This window comes from Cyrtonyx montezumae, unplaced genomic scaffold (genome assembly GCF_038088225.1).
Source record: "Cyrtonyx montezumae isolate F1298 unplaced genomic scaffold, pur_monq_1.0 scaffold_4, whole genome shotgun sequence".
Taxonomy (NCBI): domain Eukaryota; kingdom Metazoa; phylum Chordata; class Aves; order Galliformes; family Odontophoridae; genus Cyrtonyx; species Cyrtonyx montezumae.
Window position 1 is genome coordinate 8,627,922 of NW_027072045.1, and position 13,627 is coordinate 8,641,548.

Here is a 13,627-nt window from a genome sequence, read left to right on the forward strand (position 1 = left end):
TTAGCAAGACCATCTTTGGCCACTGTGTTTCTCAGGTGCTTTCTTTCAAAGAGCAAACAGATATGGAAACCTTGGATATCTATTAGGGCTTGAGGGAGATATTTTCTGCAGTGGATGCAAGCTCTTCATTTTATTCATTTCAGTTTGTCCCCCTGCTCTTTTCTTCTCCTTTATTTATTGCCTTTTCCCTAAAACAATGTATGAACACTTCTAGTTAACACTAATAACTATTGAAAGGATTCACTTGAATTCAATTTCATCAAGTTGATTTATATGAGACCTGTTTCAGAAGATACTGGAGAAGTATAATATCTGCAAATTTCCTAGCCTAGCTTGATCACATTTCCAGGCATGCTCAACCCGCAGCCTGGCCCAGCTGGCACTGTGGCCCAACCCATGCCCTGCACCATATTGGTAGCAGCTCTACACCACAGAGTGGCCCAGGGTGCACACCAATTGCTCACAGCAACCAAATTGTCAGTGTGTTATTAACACTGTGTCAACCGAAACCAGTGTGTGGGGTGGACAGTGCTGGGTAGTAATGACTCAAGTGATGACAAATGAATGCATTTTGATACACTGGCTAAACACAAGGCTCTGAACAGCAAAGAATATACAGCCATGCTTTCTGTTTTGATAAAGGAGTTTAATAATCGGTTTCAGTTGCCAAAAAGTCATCCATTTGTTTGCGACACAATTTTTAGTTGACATAAATACATTACCTGCAAATTTTCAAATGAAATGTATAGAGTTGCAATCAGATATTCAAGTTAAAAATCTGATCGTGTCTCTTTACCAGATGTTCATAAGCTCCTTCTTACCAGGGAGAAATATTCTTTGCTTCACAGCCACACCTATTCCTGTAATCCCTTTTTGGCAGTATGTACATTTGTGAAGAACTATCAAGGACAAAGTACAGGAAGAGTAAAATTTCATCAGCAATCTCTGACAAATACCTTGAGACCTCACTAAAAATTGCAGCCACTGCCATTGAATATAGCGATGTGTTAGTTTCATAAAAACAAGATCAAATATCTCTCTAGTTTTAGGGTTTTGTTCCTCTCTCATTTTAAAGTTTTAAGAGAAAAATTTTTATATTGTGTTTTGTTACTTATATAATAATATGATTGAATATTTTACAAGGGATGCTTTGAAAATAATGCCTCCTATTATATTATGTTGGCCCACAACATCAGAGGTGGATGTTGGTGGTATGGCAGTAGAGGCTGAACCCTCCCTCCATCATCCCAGTACATTTTGTTACTGTGTGACAGACTGTAGTGGAGGGGCTGTCTGACAAAATGGTGTCTGGCATGGAAGTGCATATCAACCAAAGGTGTATCACTGAATTCCGTGGTGCCAAAAAATTGGCACCCATTGGCATTCATCAATGCATGCTGAATGTTTATGGAGACTAGGGAGTGGATGTGAGCACAATGAGGCAATGGGTGGTGCATTCCATCAGTGGAGACAGTGGGGCACCTCTGCTGGTACAGATTTTTATGAGCATGGCATGCAAGTTCTTGCTCATCATTAGTGAAAATACATAGTTAATGGTGGTGACTATGTAGAAAAATCACGTTTTGTAGCTGACAATTTACTCTATCAGATTGTTTTGTTGTGCTCTATGTGTTAGAGTTTCCATGGAAATAAATAGGAGGTATTCCTTTTGGAGCAACTATGCAGCCCAAGATAATTTGTCTTGACTCAGTGTGGTCCAGGTTGCAGATGCATGAGATAAGCCAAGCAAACACATGTAAGCAGAAACTGTAAGCATGACATTTTCCTAGTCCAAGAGGAGAGCATGAATGAGAGTACAGTGTTTAGAATCTCAGCTCAGATCTGTTAGTGCCATTAGTTCTTCTTTTTTGTACTTTTCTACTTAATATTTGCCAGTAAAGGGTCTTTATGTTGCTACGTAAGGCAAGTACGTAAGGGTACCAAGCTAATGACTATAGGTCACAGGACCATTCCTCATGAACCCCTTCAGTTAAAAATATCTAATTTCATTTGTTATTGCAGTAGATTTTTTCAGCCTACCCTTATTTGTTCTTGGCAGTCCTATCTTGGTAATTTCCTCATCTTTTGCCAAAACTTCAGTGTCATCAGGAATACTTCCATTTCATAAACAGCTTCCCCCCGCATATCAATTCCTGACAATTTGCAGTTCATATTCAACCTGCATTATTAAAATTAATATATACTGTCGTTCAGAAGTTGTTTTTAAAAACAAGCTGCGCAGAACTGGTATGCTAGATTTCAGCATGTCCTGGAGTGATGTTCTCCGAGGCTTTGGATTAGAGTTTAAGGAGAGTGAAATCTTTGGAGGTAGTAATAGCTAAATATAGAGTTTGTAGAGGATGGGTTGTATGTAAATTGTTGGGTTTTTTTGTTTTTGTTTTTGTTTTTAAGCTTTATTTCTTCATGAGATTTGGACTATTTTTGTAGAAATGACAAAAGATATTGGAAAGAGTTTCTTTTGTTCTCAGATGTAAATGGCTTCTCCAGATCAGAGGGAAAGGTCACTGTTTAGAGAAAAGAAGATCAGGATCCTTTACAGTAAAGCCAGTGTAATGTTTTCTCTTCACCATGGTTTCAGCAATGACAGAAGAATAATTGTGGCTAAAACTATCCGCAGTCTGTCAGTCGTCTTGCAAGCCCAGGCAGACAGATCTAATGTGTAAAAAATTAATCTCCAAATGGTGGCCAAAATGCTAAATAATTGATGATGGGAAATGAGTTTTCACAGCAAATCCAGTCTCAGTGCTGTTAGCTGTGCTTGCAGTAAACATACCAAGTCATTAGAGAACCCTCAGTCAGGGTATTACACAAATCATAATACAACAAAATTGCCAGGAGATCTGGCTAGAAAGTTAAACTATTTGTTGTTTTGTAGAACAGAAAATCAGACCTAAAACTTCATGGTAACTCATGCTTGAATCATTTCTATTTGATTGTCACAGGGACTGTGTGCAAATTCTTTTGTCTCCTGTCTACTGATGTCCCTGTTTAATTAATAAGGTAAGATCTCTTTCTTGTTTTATTACCATATTTTTGCCACAAACATGTCATGATGCCAATATAACTTCAAAGACCAATAGTATCCGAGAGGCATATATGAGAACTGAGCAGAGATTTTGGGCTATTTTTAGATTAGAAAGCACTAATTTTGATGAAATTTGGTTTACATTAAAGAGAATTAAAAATTTAAAGAGGTTTAAAATTTTTCTATATGAAAAGTAGATTAATATTGGTGTGCAATTCTGGAGCTAGATTTTCTTAAGCGACTGAATCCATTTCCAGCAGACATCTGGTATACAAGAGTCTGGACACTATCATACACATTGGGCTGCAGAACAGTCCGTCAGATGCGCATCAACTTTTCCCACAGTGGCATCACATCACTGCTCATAATCATTCCCTGATTGACTTGTCTGTCAAGATATATTCACTTCACTGTGGCTTTCATCTGAAAATTCCATTTTGAGTCAAAATTACAGATGATTTTGAAGCACCTTGCCTTCAATTTTACATGCCAGTTCTTCCAATAAGCTTATGTGTGCAGCGTGATTTTGTGGCACTAAAGTATCATGGATTTTCTTACACTTTGAAGGTACACTTTACCTTGCATTTTGTTTTAAAATTCCTTTTCAATTGATGAAGTAGATTTATTTCTAGTGAAAAGGAAAACAAAATATAAAATTAGTCAAAATGTGAGTTTGGGGGGGGATTTTCAGTTTCTGGAAATCTCCATGTTTTTTCGTGTCCTTATTTAGAAGGAAGAGATAAGATTTCAATATCCTTCATGTTTTATTTGAGTAAGAATACTTTCCCTCTAAGTTCTGGTCTTGTATTAAATAGTAATCAGGGGAAGAAAAATAAAATAGAAGGAAGGAAATGAGTTTCCAGATTGTCTTGTCATATAATATGAAAACAACACCTCTTTACTCTTTGTTTCAGCAGCACTGGAGAATTATATTGCAACTGTTAAATGTACTATGGAAATGTCAAGTCAGGCATGGATTCTGTATATCTAAGAGCAGTATGGGCTGTTGTTAATTTGCTTATGCCAACAATGTGAGAGTGGTGAGACACCAGAACAGGTTACCCAGGTTGCGGATGCCCCCTCCCTGGAGGCGTTGCAGGCCAGGTTGGGTGGGGCTTTGAGCAACCCTGGCTATTGGAAAATATCACTGCCTACAGAAGACGAGTTAGAACTAGATATTCTGAAAGGTTTCTCTCAACCCAAACCATTCTATGATTCACAATTATTATTTTTTCTATCTTGTTGCAGTGCTGTTACACATGCAGCAGGATTGCTCTTGGTTTAGTAGGAGTCAGTCTCTTTTCCAGTGCTGTGAGTCACTCAGTCTTCATAAGGTCAGTCCAGTCTCAAATGTTCTCCGGACCCACTGCAGCAATCACTTAACTATTGTGTGGTCAGAACATGATGTCTCGATTGGTCCAATTTGTCGTCCATGTAAAGGGTTGACCGTAGTCCTGAAAAACAAGTGAAAGGAACAAGTCCACTGCTTTCAGCTGAAGGAAATAGATCCGGTTTGGAATTTCTAACTCAGCCTTTGTAGTGGAATCTGTTGCTATTCTGAATTCTATCTGAGTCTGGCAGCTTCAAAGAGTGTCAGGGACATGCAGTGCAAAGCTACTACTATGCAACTCAATGTACCATATAACATATCTGAGAGGAATATTGATTTTTCACAGAACATGAAAAACAGAAAAATAGAAAAACACTTCAGAGTGACCTTGGCCTTCTGTTCAAATAACCTAATGTCTCTGCTTTAGCTTACTTTCCTTGTACCTCTCTGAAGTCCTTTGTGAAACTTTTCTAAGACAGTAATACCAGCTGCAAGGTGGAAGTGATTTATCAGCTCTCTGTAGATTTAGGACGCTATTTCATTTTTGTGTAAGATTTTTTTCCCAGATAAAATGAGATGCATTCTGGAGCATTGAGAGATATTTTAACCTAATCAGAAACTCACTTCAACATCAAACAATCAAAAGTTAGTCTCTTGCTTGAGTACTGTTTGTTTTGACATCTAGCTTAAGGAAGACTGGGAAAGAAGCAGAAAGGGCAGGAAGAGATGAGTTTGAAGAAAACATGTCTGATAATAAGGGATATTTAGCATAGAACATGAATACCACCATTACTAGGTTCCTCAGGCTGCAGTTCTGTGATGGTTTTAAGCTAATCTAAGTGTGGGCAGCTGCAGTTCACACTTTTGAGTCTCTTAGAGGCATGACAGCAAAGTTTGGCTGCTGGTTTGCAGGGAAACCTGCCTCACTGCTTCAGAAGTCTAACATGAGAAATGGAAAATCTTTGAACAGCCCAAATGTCTAAAATGTAGCTGTAGAGCTATCCACTACTGGCTCAGATAATTGCTGTCACTGAAAACATGCTATAGAGAAGTAGTTGCATAATTGAAGCAGAGAAAGATCATTCTGCTTAGAGTTCAGAGTAATTCAGTGTTGTTTACACCTAATGTATCATCAGCATTATCAAAAGAAAAACTTCTGTTGTATTCTTTTGAGACACGATTTCCATATATTAGACTGATAAACTTGATATTAGAAATGGCTTTCTGTACAGAAAGGCAGCTTTAAATATCACAACAGTTAACATTGCTGAGTCATGGAGTACCTTCCAATATTCATAGACTCATGAATGGCTGAGGCTGAGAGAGACCATAAAGCCCATTGAGTTCCAAATCCCTACTGTGGGCTGGGTCCCTCCCACCAGATCAGGGATCAGAGCCCCATCCAACTTGGCCCTGAGCACCTTAAGGAATGGGGCACCCACATCTTCTCTTGGCAATCTCTTCCAGTGTCTCACCACCCCCTTACCAAAGGTCATTTGTATTTATGTCTCCACCTACATGTCCAACTATTGTTAAAATTAACAAAGTGATCATTTCCAGACTTTGTGTTGTAGTGCTTTTGCTACACGGAATGAGGTACTCCAGCTGTAGACCAGCACCCCAGAGATGTCCCCCAAAATTCAGAGAGAAAGACAGAGAACCCTAAGAACAGAATCACTTTGGGTGCTGATGGAGCATTTAAGCTCTGCCTGTTTCAGGCTCCATTCACCTTCTGTCCTCTTCATTGCACCAGTGACTGCAGAACAAAATACTGTCACCACATATAAAGGAATGAGATCTTGTATAAATTTGATTAAGATGAAATTCAGCACTACGTTCTGGGATATTACATTGATTTTTTCTATACGGAATTAATAGAAAATTTATTTCTTCATATGGACTTGTCTCTAGTGACTATGGTCATGGAAGACTAGTTAATTTAATGGAGGAGAGAATATAAATCTGGTGATCAATTCCTTCCGGATGCCAAATCAATAGCTGTAGTTGCACAGATTAAATGCATTGCATCAAATAGGTTTTCTTTTTTTAGCATGAAGAGGGTGTAAAGAAAGAAATGAGGTAAAAAAAGGAAAATGTTCCAGTAAGAGTTTCAAAAGGAAAAGTATCTGTTGTCAAGGTTGAATGTGGAGCCAAGAAGTAAAAAACAACAACAACAACAACAACACACAACATTTTTGTTAAAGTTAGCTTAAAATTGAAGCGGAAAAAGGGACAGTATTAAACATTAAATCTGCTGGTACCATTTTACCACTCAGTTTAGGCTCTAATGATAAATTGTGGCAATCCCTGAACTAAACAGATACATTATCAGAATGAATTGTGAGCTGAGTGAATGATGGACAAAACACCTCTTGTGAGATCTTCTTAATTTGTTGATGAGATCAACAGAACAAGTGGGCAGAAACAAATAACCTTCTCCACCTTTTCTGCCCTCCTTTTAAGCTTTGGATATGCAGTACCTGCTGGAATAGCACTCAACCTTTATTTCTTTGACCTTCCAAAAAGCCCTGACCAAAGTGTGCCACAAAAATAAAACTAATGCTTCTCACCTGGAACATAACTTATCTTCCCACTGCCACACACCTCTCTTTGTGTGCTCTTCCTTTTTCCAAGTATTTTCCTTTTTTTCCTTCTGTCCCTTTAGCTAAAGAAAAGAATCCAGTTTGACCAAACAAGCCTGTGAGGCAGCTATCTTCTAAGTAGCCTGACAGCAAAATACCTCTTGGCAGCTGATAAGGATATGTGGAGAATCCATTTCCCACTTACACAGACACTTAAAGCAAAGAAGCAGTGTGTTTATCTTTGTTGCTCTTTCTTCCTCACTCTCTGGGCATTTGTCTTATTTGCCTCCATAAAAACCCTTTTCTTACTCATCAGAGACATCAGCAGCAACAGCTTCAGCAGATCACTTTCGCTGTCTTGAAAGAGAGCAATTTACACCACCTTCCTTTCAAAGGAAGACTGCCAAAGAAGGGGCAGCATCACAAAGAAGTTTATATACCCAAAGTGAAAGGGAAGAAGTTTCCCTTGTTACTTGAAGTATTCAAGGTTTCAAATACTGGGGGTTTTGTTAGTTTGCAGTGATGTACTCGATCTTAGATAAAGGTTTGACCCTCTAGGGTTATTTGTTCTAATGAAGTTAATGCAGTAATTGGCTTCACTGTATTGCAGTGAGTGTTTGGGACTTTAACTGCATTTAAACTGGTTTTGTACTGTCAGATGGATGCCTGCAGTTTAGAACGTTTGCTGATATAAAGCAGAACATCATCTTCAGAAGAGAAAATTTGCTTTTGTAACTACTGTCACTGTTTTTTAGTACCAACATGGCATCTCAAACAGCTATAAAGCAGCCATCTGGATTTCCTCAACAGTCTGCCTAACTGTTGTTTAACTAAAATTACCCTCAAGTCAAAGAAATTTTAACAGCAAAGCAGTCATACAGGAGAGCTATGTGATACCATTAACCAAAAGCCTATACTGTCTCCAGTGAAATTAATTAAACATCAAGAGAATCTAAAAGATAATTTGCAGCAGAGTATCATCTGGTCCTTAAAATCCAAAGCCAATAGCAATGAGGCCAGATTTATTATGTCTTCCAAATAATTCCCATCATTAAAACTGTTTCAGGGACTGTAGCCATCTGTGGGAAGTTATCAGTGAGCTTTTCTCGGAGTTTTTATAAACAAAGACTAATAATCTTTAGCTAACATAATAATCACATATTTAAGAATTATTATAATGGCTGTTAAGACTTAAAGATGAAGGATCTGAAATAAAAAAGCCTCATGCTGATTTTCTTGTCATAGTCATTGCAACTTTGACATGCTCTTGACAGCCTCTGTGTGCTTTCTTTTCTTGTCACCTTCCTTTGTATTTTGAGTTATTCTCTAGTTAAAAATAGCCAACATGCAAAGATTTCAACCCCATGTTTCTTCTTTCATTGAACATACCAGGTTGTGATGGATATGTTTCTAACCTGTCTCAAGGATTTGAAAGATTGAAGCAAATGGCTTTAACTACTTTCTTCTCATCACCAAAGTTGTAGATTCTTCCTAAGATTAGAAATGAAAACTATAAAAATATCACGTGACTTAGTATTTTGTCTGGTGTCGTGGTTTGAATACACCAGATGAATCTTGTTTTTTCTAAATACAGTCTGCACAGAGCTAAGGTTTGGGAATTTAGTTGAGTAAATCAGCCAAGTACAATGCAAAGAGCCCAGAATGAGAAATAAAAAGAAATTCATGTACTTGGCTTAAAAAATTATTACCATTTTACATTTTCACCAATATTTTTGCATTGAAAGCCCAGAAGACAGCTTTGGAGTTTAGGATTTTTTCCCTGCTAAAAGTCAATTTTCTAATTGTTTATAATGAATATCTGAAAAATACCCTAAAAATATGAATTTTATGTAGAGGTTTTATTTCTGAGGACATTCAAACTCCTGTACACTATTTTTTTTTTAATCAAAACATCATGCTCTAAATTTTATGCATTTTCCTTACTATTAATGTGCTCCTTAAAGATCTACGTTTCTGCAGGAAGCTCTATACCACAGGTAGAATAATTATAGGATGTTTTTGCTTTGTAAACTCCATATGATTTTTAATCAATAGGGTATGCATTTAACCAGTGAATACACATAAAGAATACACATGAGGAATACTGCAGAATGACTGAGAAGTATTTACATTCATGACATGATGTTTTTTATCTTACCTTACTGTATTGTTTCTCCTTTCATTTGCTTTTATTGCGTTGCTAGTTTGTTCACTTCCAAGGTTAGCTGCCTGGGTGCCTTAATGAGTTCAGCATGTGATATCTCAGATAAATGATTTCATTCTCTGACTGCAACAACCAGATACAGAATTTTTTACAGTGAAGCGTAACATACGAAAGCACTTTGATCCAGTTAACTTTTAACATAGTAGATAACACTCAGTGCCACAGTAGTCAGAGCTGGACAAGTAAACAGGATGCCTTGAAATACAGAGACAAAATTATAAAAAGATGATAAGATGTCAAGATAGTAGGTAGGGGTCTCATTGTCTGTTCTTTTGTAACTACATTTTCATAGGTATCATCAAAAGAGCTGAACTGAAATTCTGCTGTACTGACGAGTACATTTAAAGTCGGACCAAAAACCAGTGAATGCCTTGCAAGGGTATCTTTGCCTCCAGAGGACATTAGGTTTCCCCTGAGGAGAAATGCTCAAAAGATGTTTTGTCACAGCTGTAACTGTGGGAACAAATGACCTCTGGAATAATATTACCAGTGTCAGAGATGTGAAGACTTCTGTGCAACAAAAAGGAAGCAAATGGCCCTGATTGTTTTTTGCAGCTTTTATGTTAATTTTATTTAGGTGCATTGATCTGACAGTACAGCCATAGGCGTGAGTCCTTTTACCACACACATACCTCTTCATGTATTTATATTATTATTTGAAAATCAAACACTTTTAAGCGGAAGAGAAGCTGAATTATTACTTCAGTACTCTAGTGCTAAATTATGCATGTGTTTAGAAAAGAAAATAAATACAGGATTTCTATCACTTACACAATCTGTTTTCTAAGTGTAAGTCTCCAGGACAAAGCTCTTCAGCAGTGCAGTAGTTATCTGTGCACATAAGTCAAGATATCTTACCTGTAGTCAAAAAAAATGAAGGTAGTAGATATTTCTCAAATATCTAGATAAGGAAAAAAAAAATGCCATGAAAAGGACTCAAAATCATCCAGGAACAAAATTAATTTACCCAATTTATTCTCCCTTGGCAAGATAGGGGAAGGAACGCATCCAGCCAGCTCCTGAGGTTTAGGAGCATGGTTATAGTTTCCAGATGCACAGTGGTAATTCCCTAAGCTGTGCCAACTTCATCACTTGCATCCTTCTGGTATTTTCTGTCCATCCCCTTCTGTGGATGCACCCAAAACATTTAAATACCTTCTCTGTGCTTTTCTGTCATTTTTTGTACTGAATAAATTGTGATATTTCATGACAGTTATGACTGTCAAAAAACTGTCTGGCTTTCTTTCAATTGGCAGTACAAGCTTGCTTCATTGTTTCTTTCCTATTTCTTCTTTTTTGACAGCATTCAGCAGATTGTCCAAATTGGTATTTGGTCCTGGACACTAAGAATAACTAAGAATGCATAGAATCACCAAGGTTGGAAAAGTCCTTCAAGATCATCTCTTCCAACTGTCCACCTACCACCAATATTACCCCACTAAACCATGTCCTTTATTACATTAAAAGTTTATTGAACACCTCCAGAGACTCAGCCACCTCCCTGGGTAGCCTGTTAAATGATCAGCTCAAATTCTTCTTTGCATTTGATAATGCAGATAAACTATTTATCTCATTATTCTCATGTTCATCCATTTGTTCATTCAGGCCATAACAACTGTTTTCACATGGACAGGCACATTGCTGGGTTGAATCATGACACTTCATTACCCAAGGTGTAAAAGTTCTCACAATGCAGCATCACATCTGTCTTCAAAGCTACTGTAACACAAGCAATCATCATTTGAAGGAAGACAATGGTACATCCCAGAAGAGAAAAAAAGTTATGTTTCAAAACTTAAAAATGAAGAGAAACATCAGTCTTGCTGCATGAACTGGAAAGACTTTTGAGAAAAATAATCATTTCTTCCTACTTATACTCATGAGCTCAACAGGCAACAACAGTATTTTTAAAATGTACTCTAGAAGTATCTTTCCTTTAGTGTTTAAAAGAAATAATTAAGTTGGAAATTTGGCAAGGTGAGACAGGGTCTGAAATACTTTCAGTAGATTATATTGATGGAAAAAATCAGAAATTCAACATTTTTATAGCAACATTGCATTATGCTTTTCTGGAAAACCACAGCAGTCTCTTTTTCTCTATTTCTCAGTTTTATGAAGGCACATTAAGATGTCTTTCTTGATCAAGTATATTTCTACACTGTTTGTTTCTTTTCAAACAAAATTGGTAGTTTTGATGTTTTCATGTTTCTTCAGAGAAGAACACTAATTGGCTTCCATTGCAAGAAAACATCTCTCTAGAAGAGAATAAATGTTGGCTGCTGTGTCTTTATATCAGTTTTATGTTATTTGCATCAGCACAGTCTTTGGTTCTCTTTCTGTGAAGGAGTGTTTGGTTCCTGTCTGACTGTTTTATTCATTATTACTTATGGTAGAAAAAGAACAAAAAGAGGCAATTGCATATATTTGATTCAGGGTCTGTATTATGTTTTATTTCCATTGCTCTGAAATAAGTTGTTTTTGTAATGTTTCCTTTGTCTCCTCCAGGCTGCTCTCTTCACCAGTCACAAGAAAATATTTGTTTGAGATGGGATAAACTGGTGCAGAAGTGTCGTTGCTGCTGCAAATTGACACCGGGACCAAATTGGTGTATGTTCTTCCCTCACACAGTAATGCAGAGCCTACAAAAGAAAGGGAATTACTAAATGACAAGGTAACACAGGTTTGTTTAATGTCTGAGAATTGAAAATGTCACTTTCAGCAAAGGATGACCAAAATCTGTGGCCGTGTCACCAATTATTTCAATTGGAATAGAATTAAAAGGTCTGTCGCTCTTTTGGCAGAGGAAGAACTTCTTCTAGAGCTCAGCTGGTGTTCACTTCATATTCCAAAGCTTAAAGTTTGATAACACTTATAATTTTATCCCAACTAGTATAACTGCACCTATCCAATCCTTTTTTCTCTGTCATGACTTTTTCATGTCATTATTCTCCCTGTCCTTCAGAGTTCAAATCTTCCTGCTTCAGATTTACAGCCATATAGAAGCCTTGTGACCAGGTGAATTATTGGATAGCATACCAGAATTTTTGTTCATCTTTTCTCTGAAGAAAAAATGCTTTGGTATTAAAAAAAAAATGGGTCTGCTCTTAAGTTTGATCTTCAGTTCAGTAGAATATCAGAAACACCATGAACTGCATTAAAGTTCTTCTAATGTTTCGTGTAGGGTAAATAACAAAATTCCAAGCCAGTGAGAAAGTTATAATTACATGAACAGAAAATATCAATCTCTTTGTGGATCAAAGACCAGAAGCATTAAAAAATCACAAGTTCTCAGCATCATTCAGAAAAAAGAAAAGAAGAAAAAAAATTGTGCTAGAGTTTTGTCATTCTGAAAGACAGTAGTTAAAGTGGAGTTGAAAATCAAATGAGGAACATTTAGGAGATCCTTGGGAAACCATCTTAATCACTTGGAGCAAATCCACAGGCACATGCTGATATGGGCTGATAAGTTAAGACTGATTACTTTTGAAGATGTGGATCAGCTAGTGATTTTTCATCAGTCAGGCTGAAAAAATATCTGCAAAAATCATGTAACAGTGCAGAAAAAAAATAGTATTACAATTAGATTAGTAATAAGTTTAAGAAAATTCAGTTTAGGCAAGCTCAGAGTCAAACAGAGCAGAGTTCAGAACAGGGCCAGCCGAAATGGTGAACTGATTCACTTACAGTGGAAGATAAGACAAAATGTAGACCTCTGATGACCATGAGCTCAAAGAGAGGTAGGGAAGAGTACTGAGGAGTGCACCAGGAAACAGCTTGAAGCAAACAAATACAAAATGTAGATAAGCAAACACAAGGAAACTCTTAAACCCTGCTGACAGTGCAGCATTTGAAACCATATTAGCCTCCTCAGGTTACTGGATTTTTTTTAAGTGAGCTTAGGCAAAGAATGATTTTTAGGATAAATAAGTGTATAACTATGATCAAAATAATGTTTTCATCTTTTAGGGCAAATTCTCACCTAACTTTGTAATGAGGGGAAAGAACACAGTTCACATTCTTCCTCCTGTTTGGCAGAAAGCTTTTCCAGACAGCATTGTGAGTACTTTAAAGGCCTCATCATGACAGTGGTAGAGCTGGTAAAAAATTCATGTGGTCTTGTGTTGTTCTCCTCCTCTAGATTTCCCTCTGCTTCTGTTCCTTTGGAGCTCTGCCAAAGTGCATAAGCTGAGTTTCTCTCTCTGCATAAAGCCTGAGAGATCCTCGGACGTTTCCTCTCTCTGTATCTAATGGGTAGCATTTTTCAAGGAGATCTAAATGATTCAGGAGGCTGAGTCCTAACACTCTCTTGAATCACTTTGACACCTTTGAAAAATGTTCTGTTTCCTCAGTGTTCAGTTCCTGCAAAGCAGACTCGATCACCAGCAAAGCTTACAAAGCTTAATATGTAACTGGTTGTTACTCTGACAGAATATACTGCCTCTGTG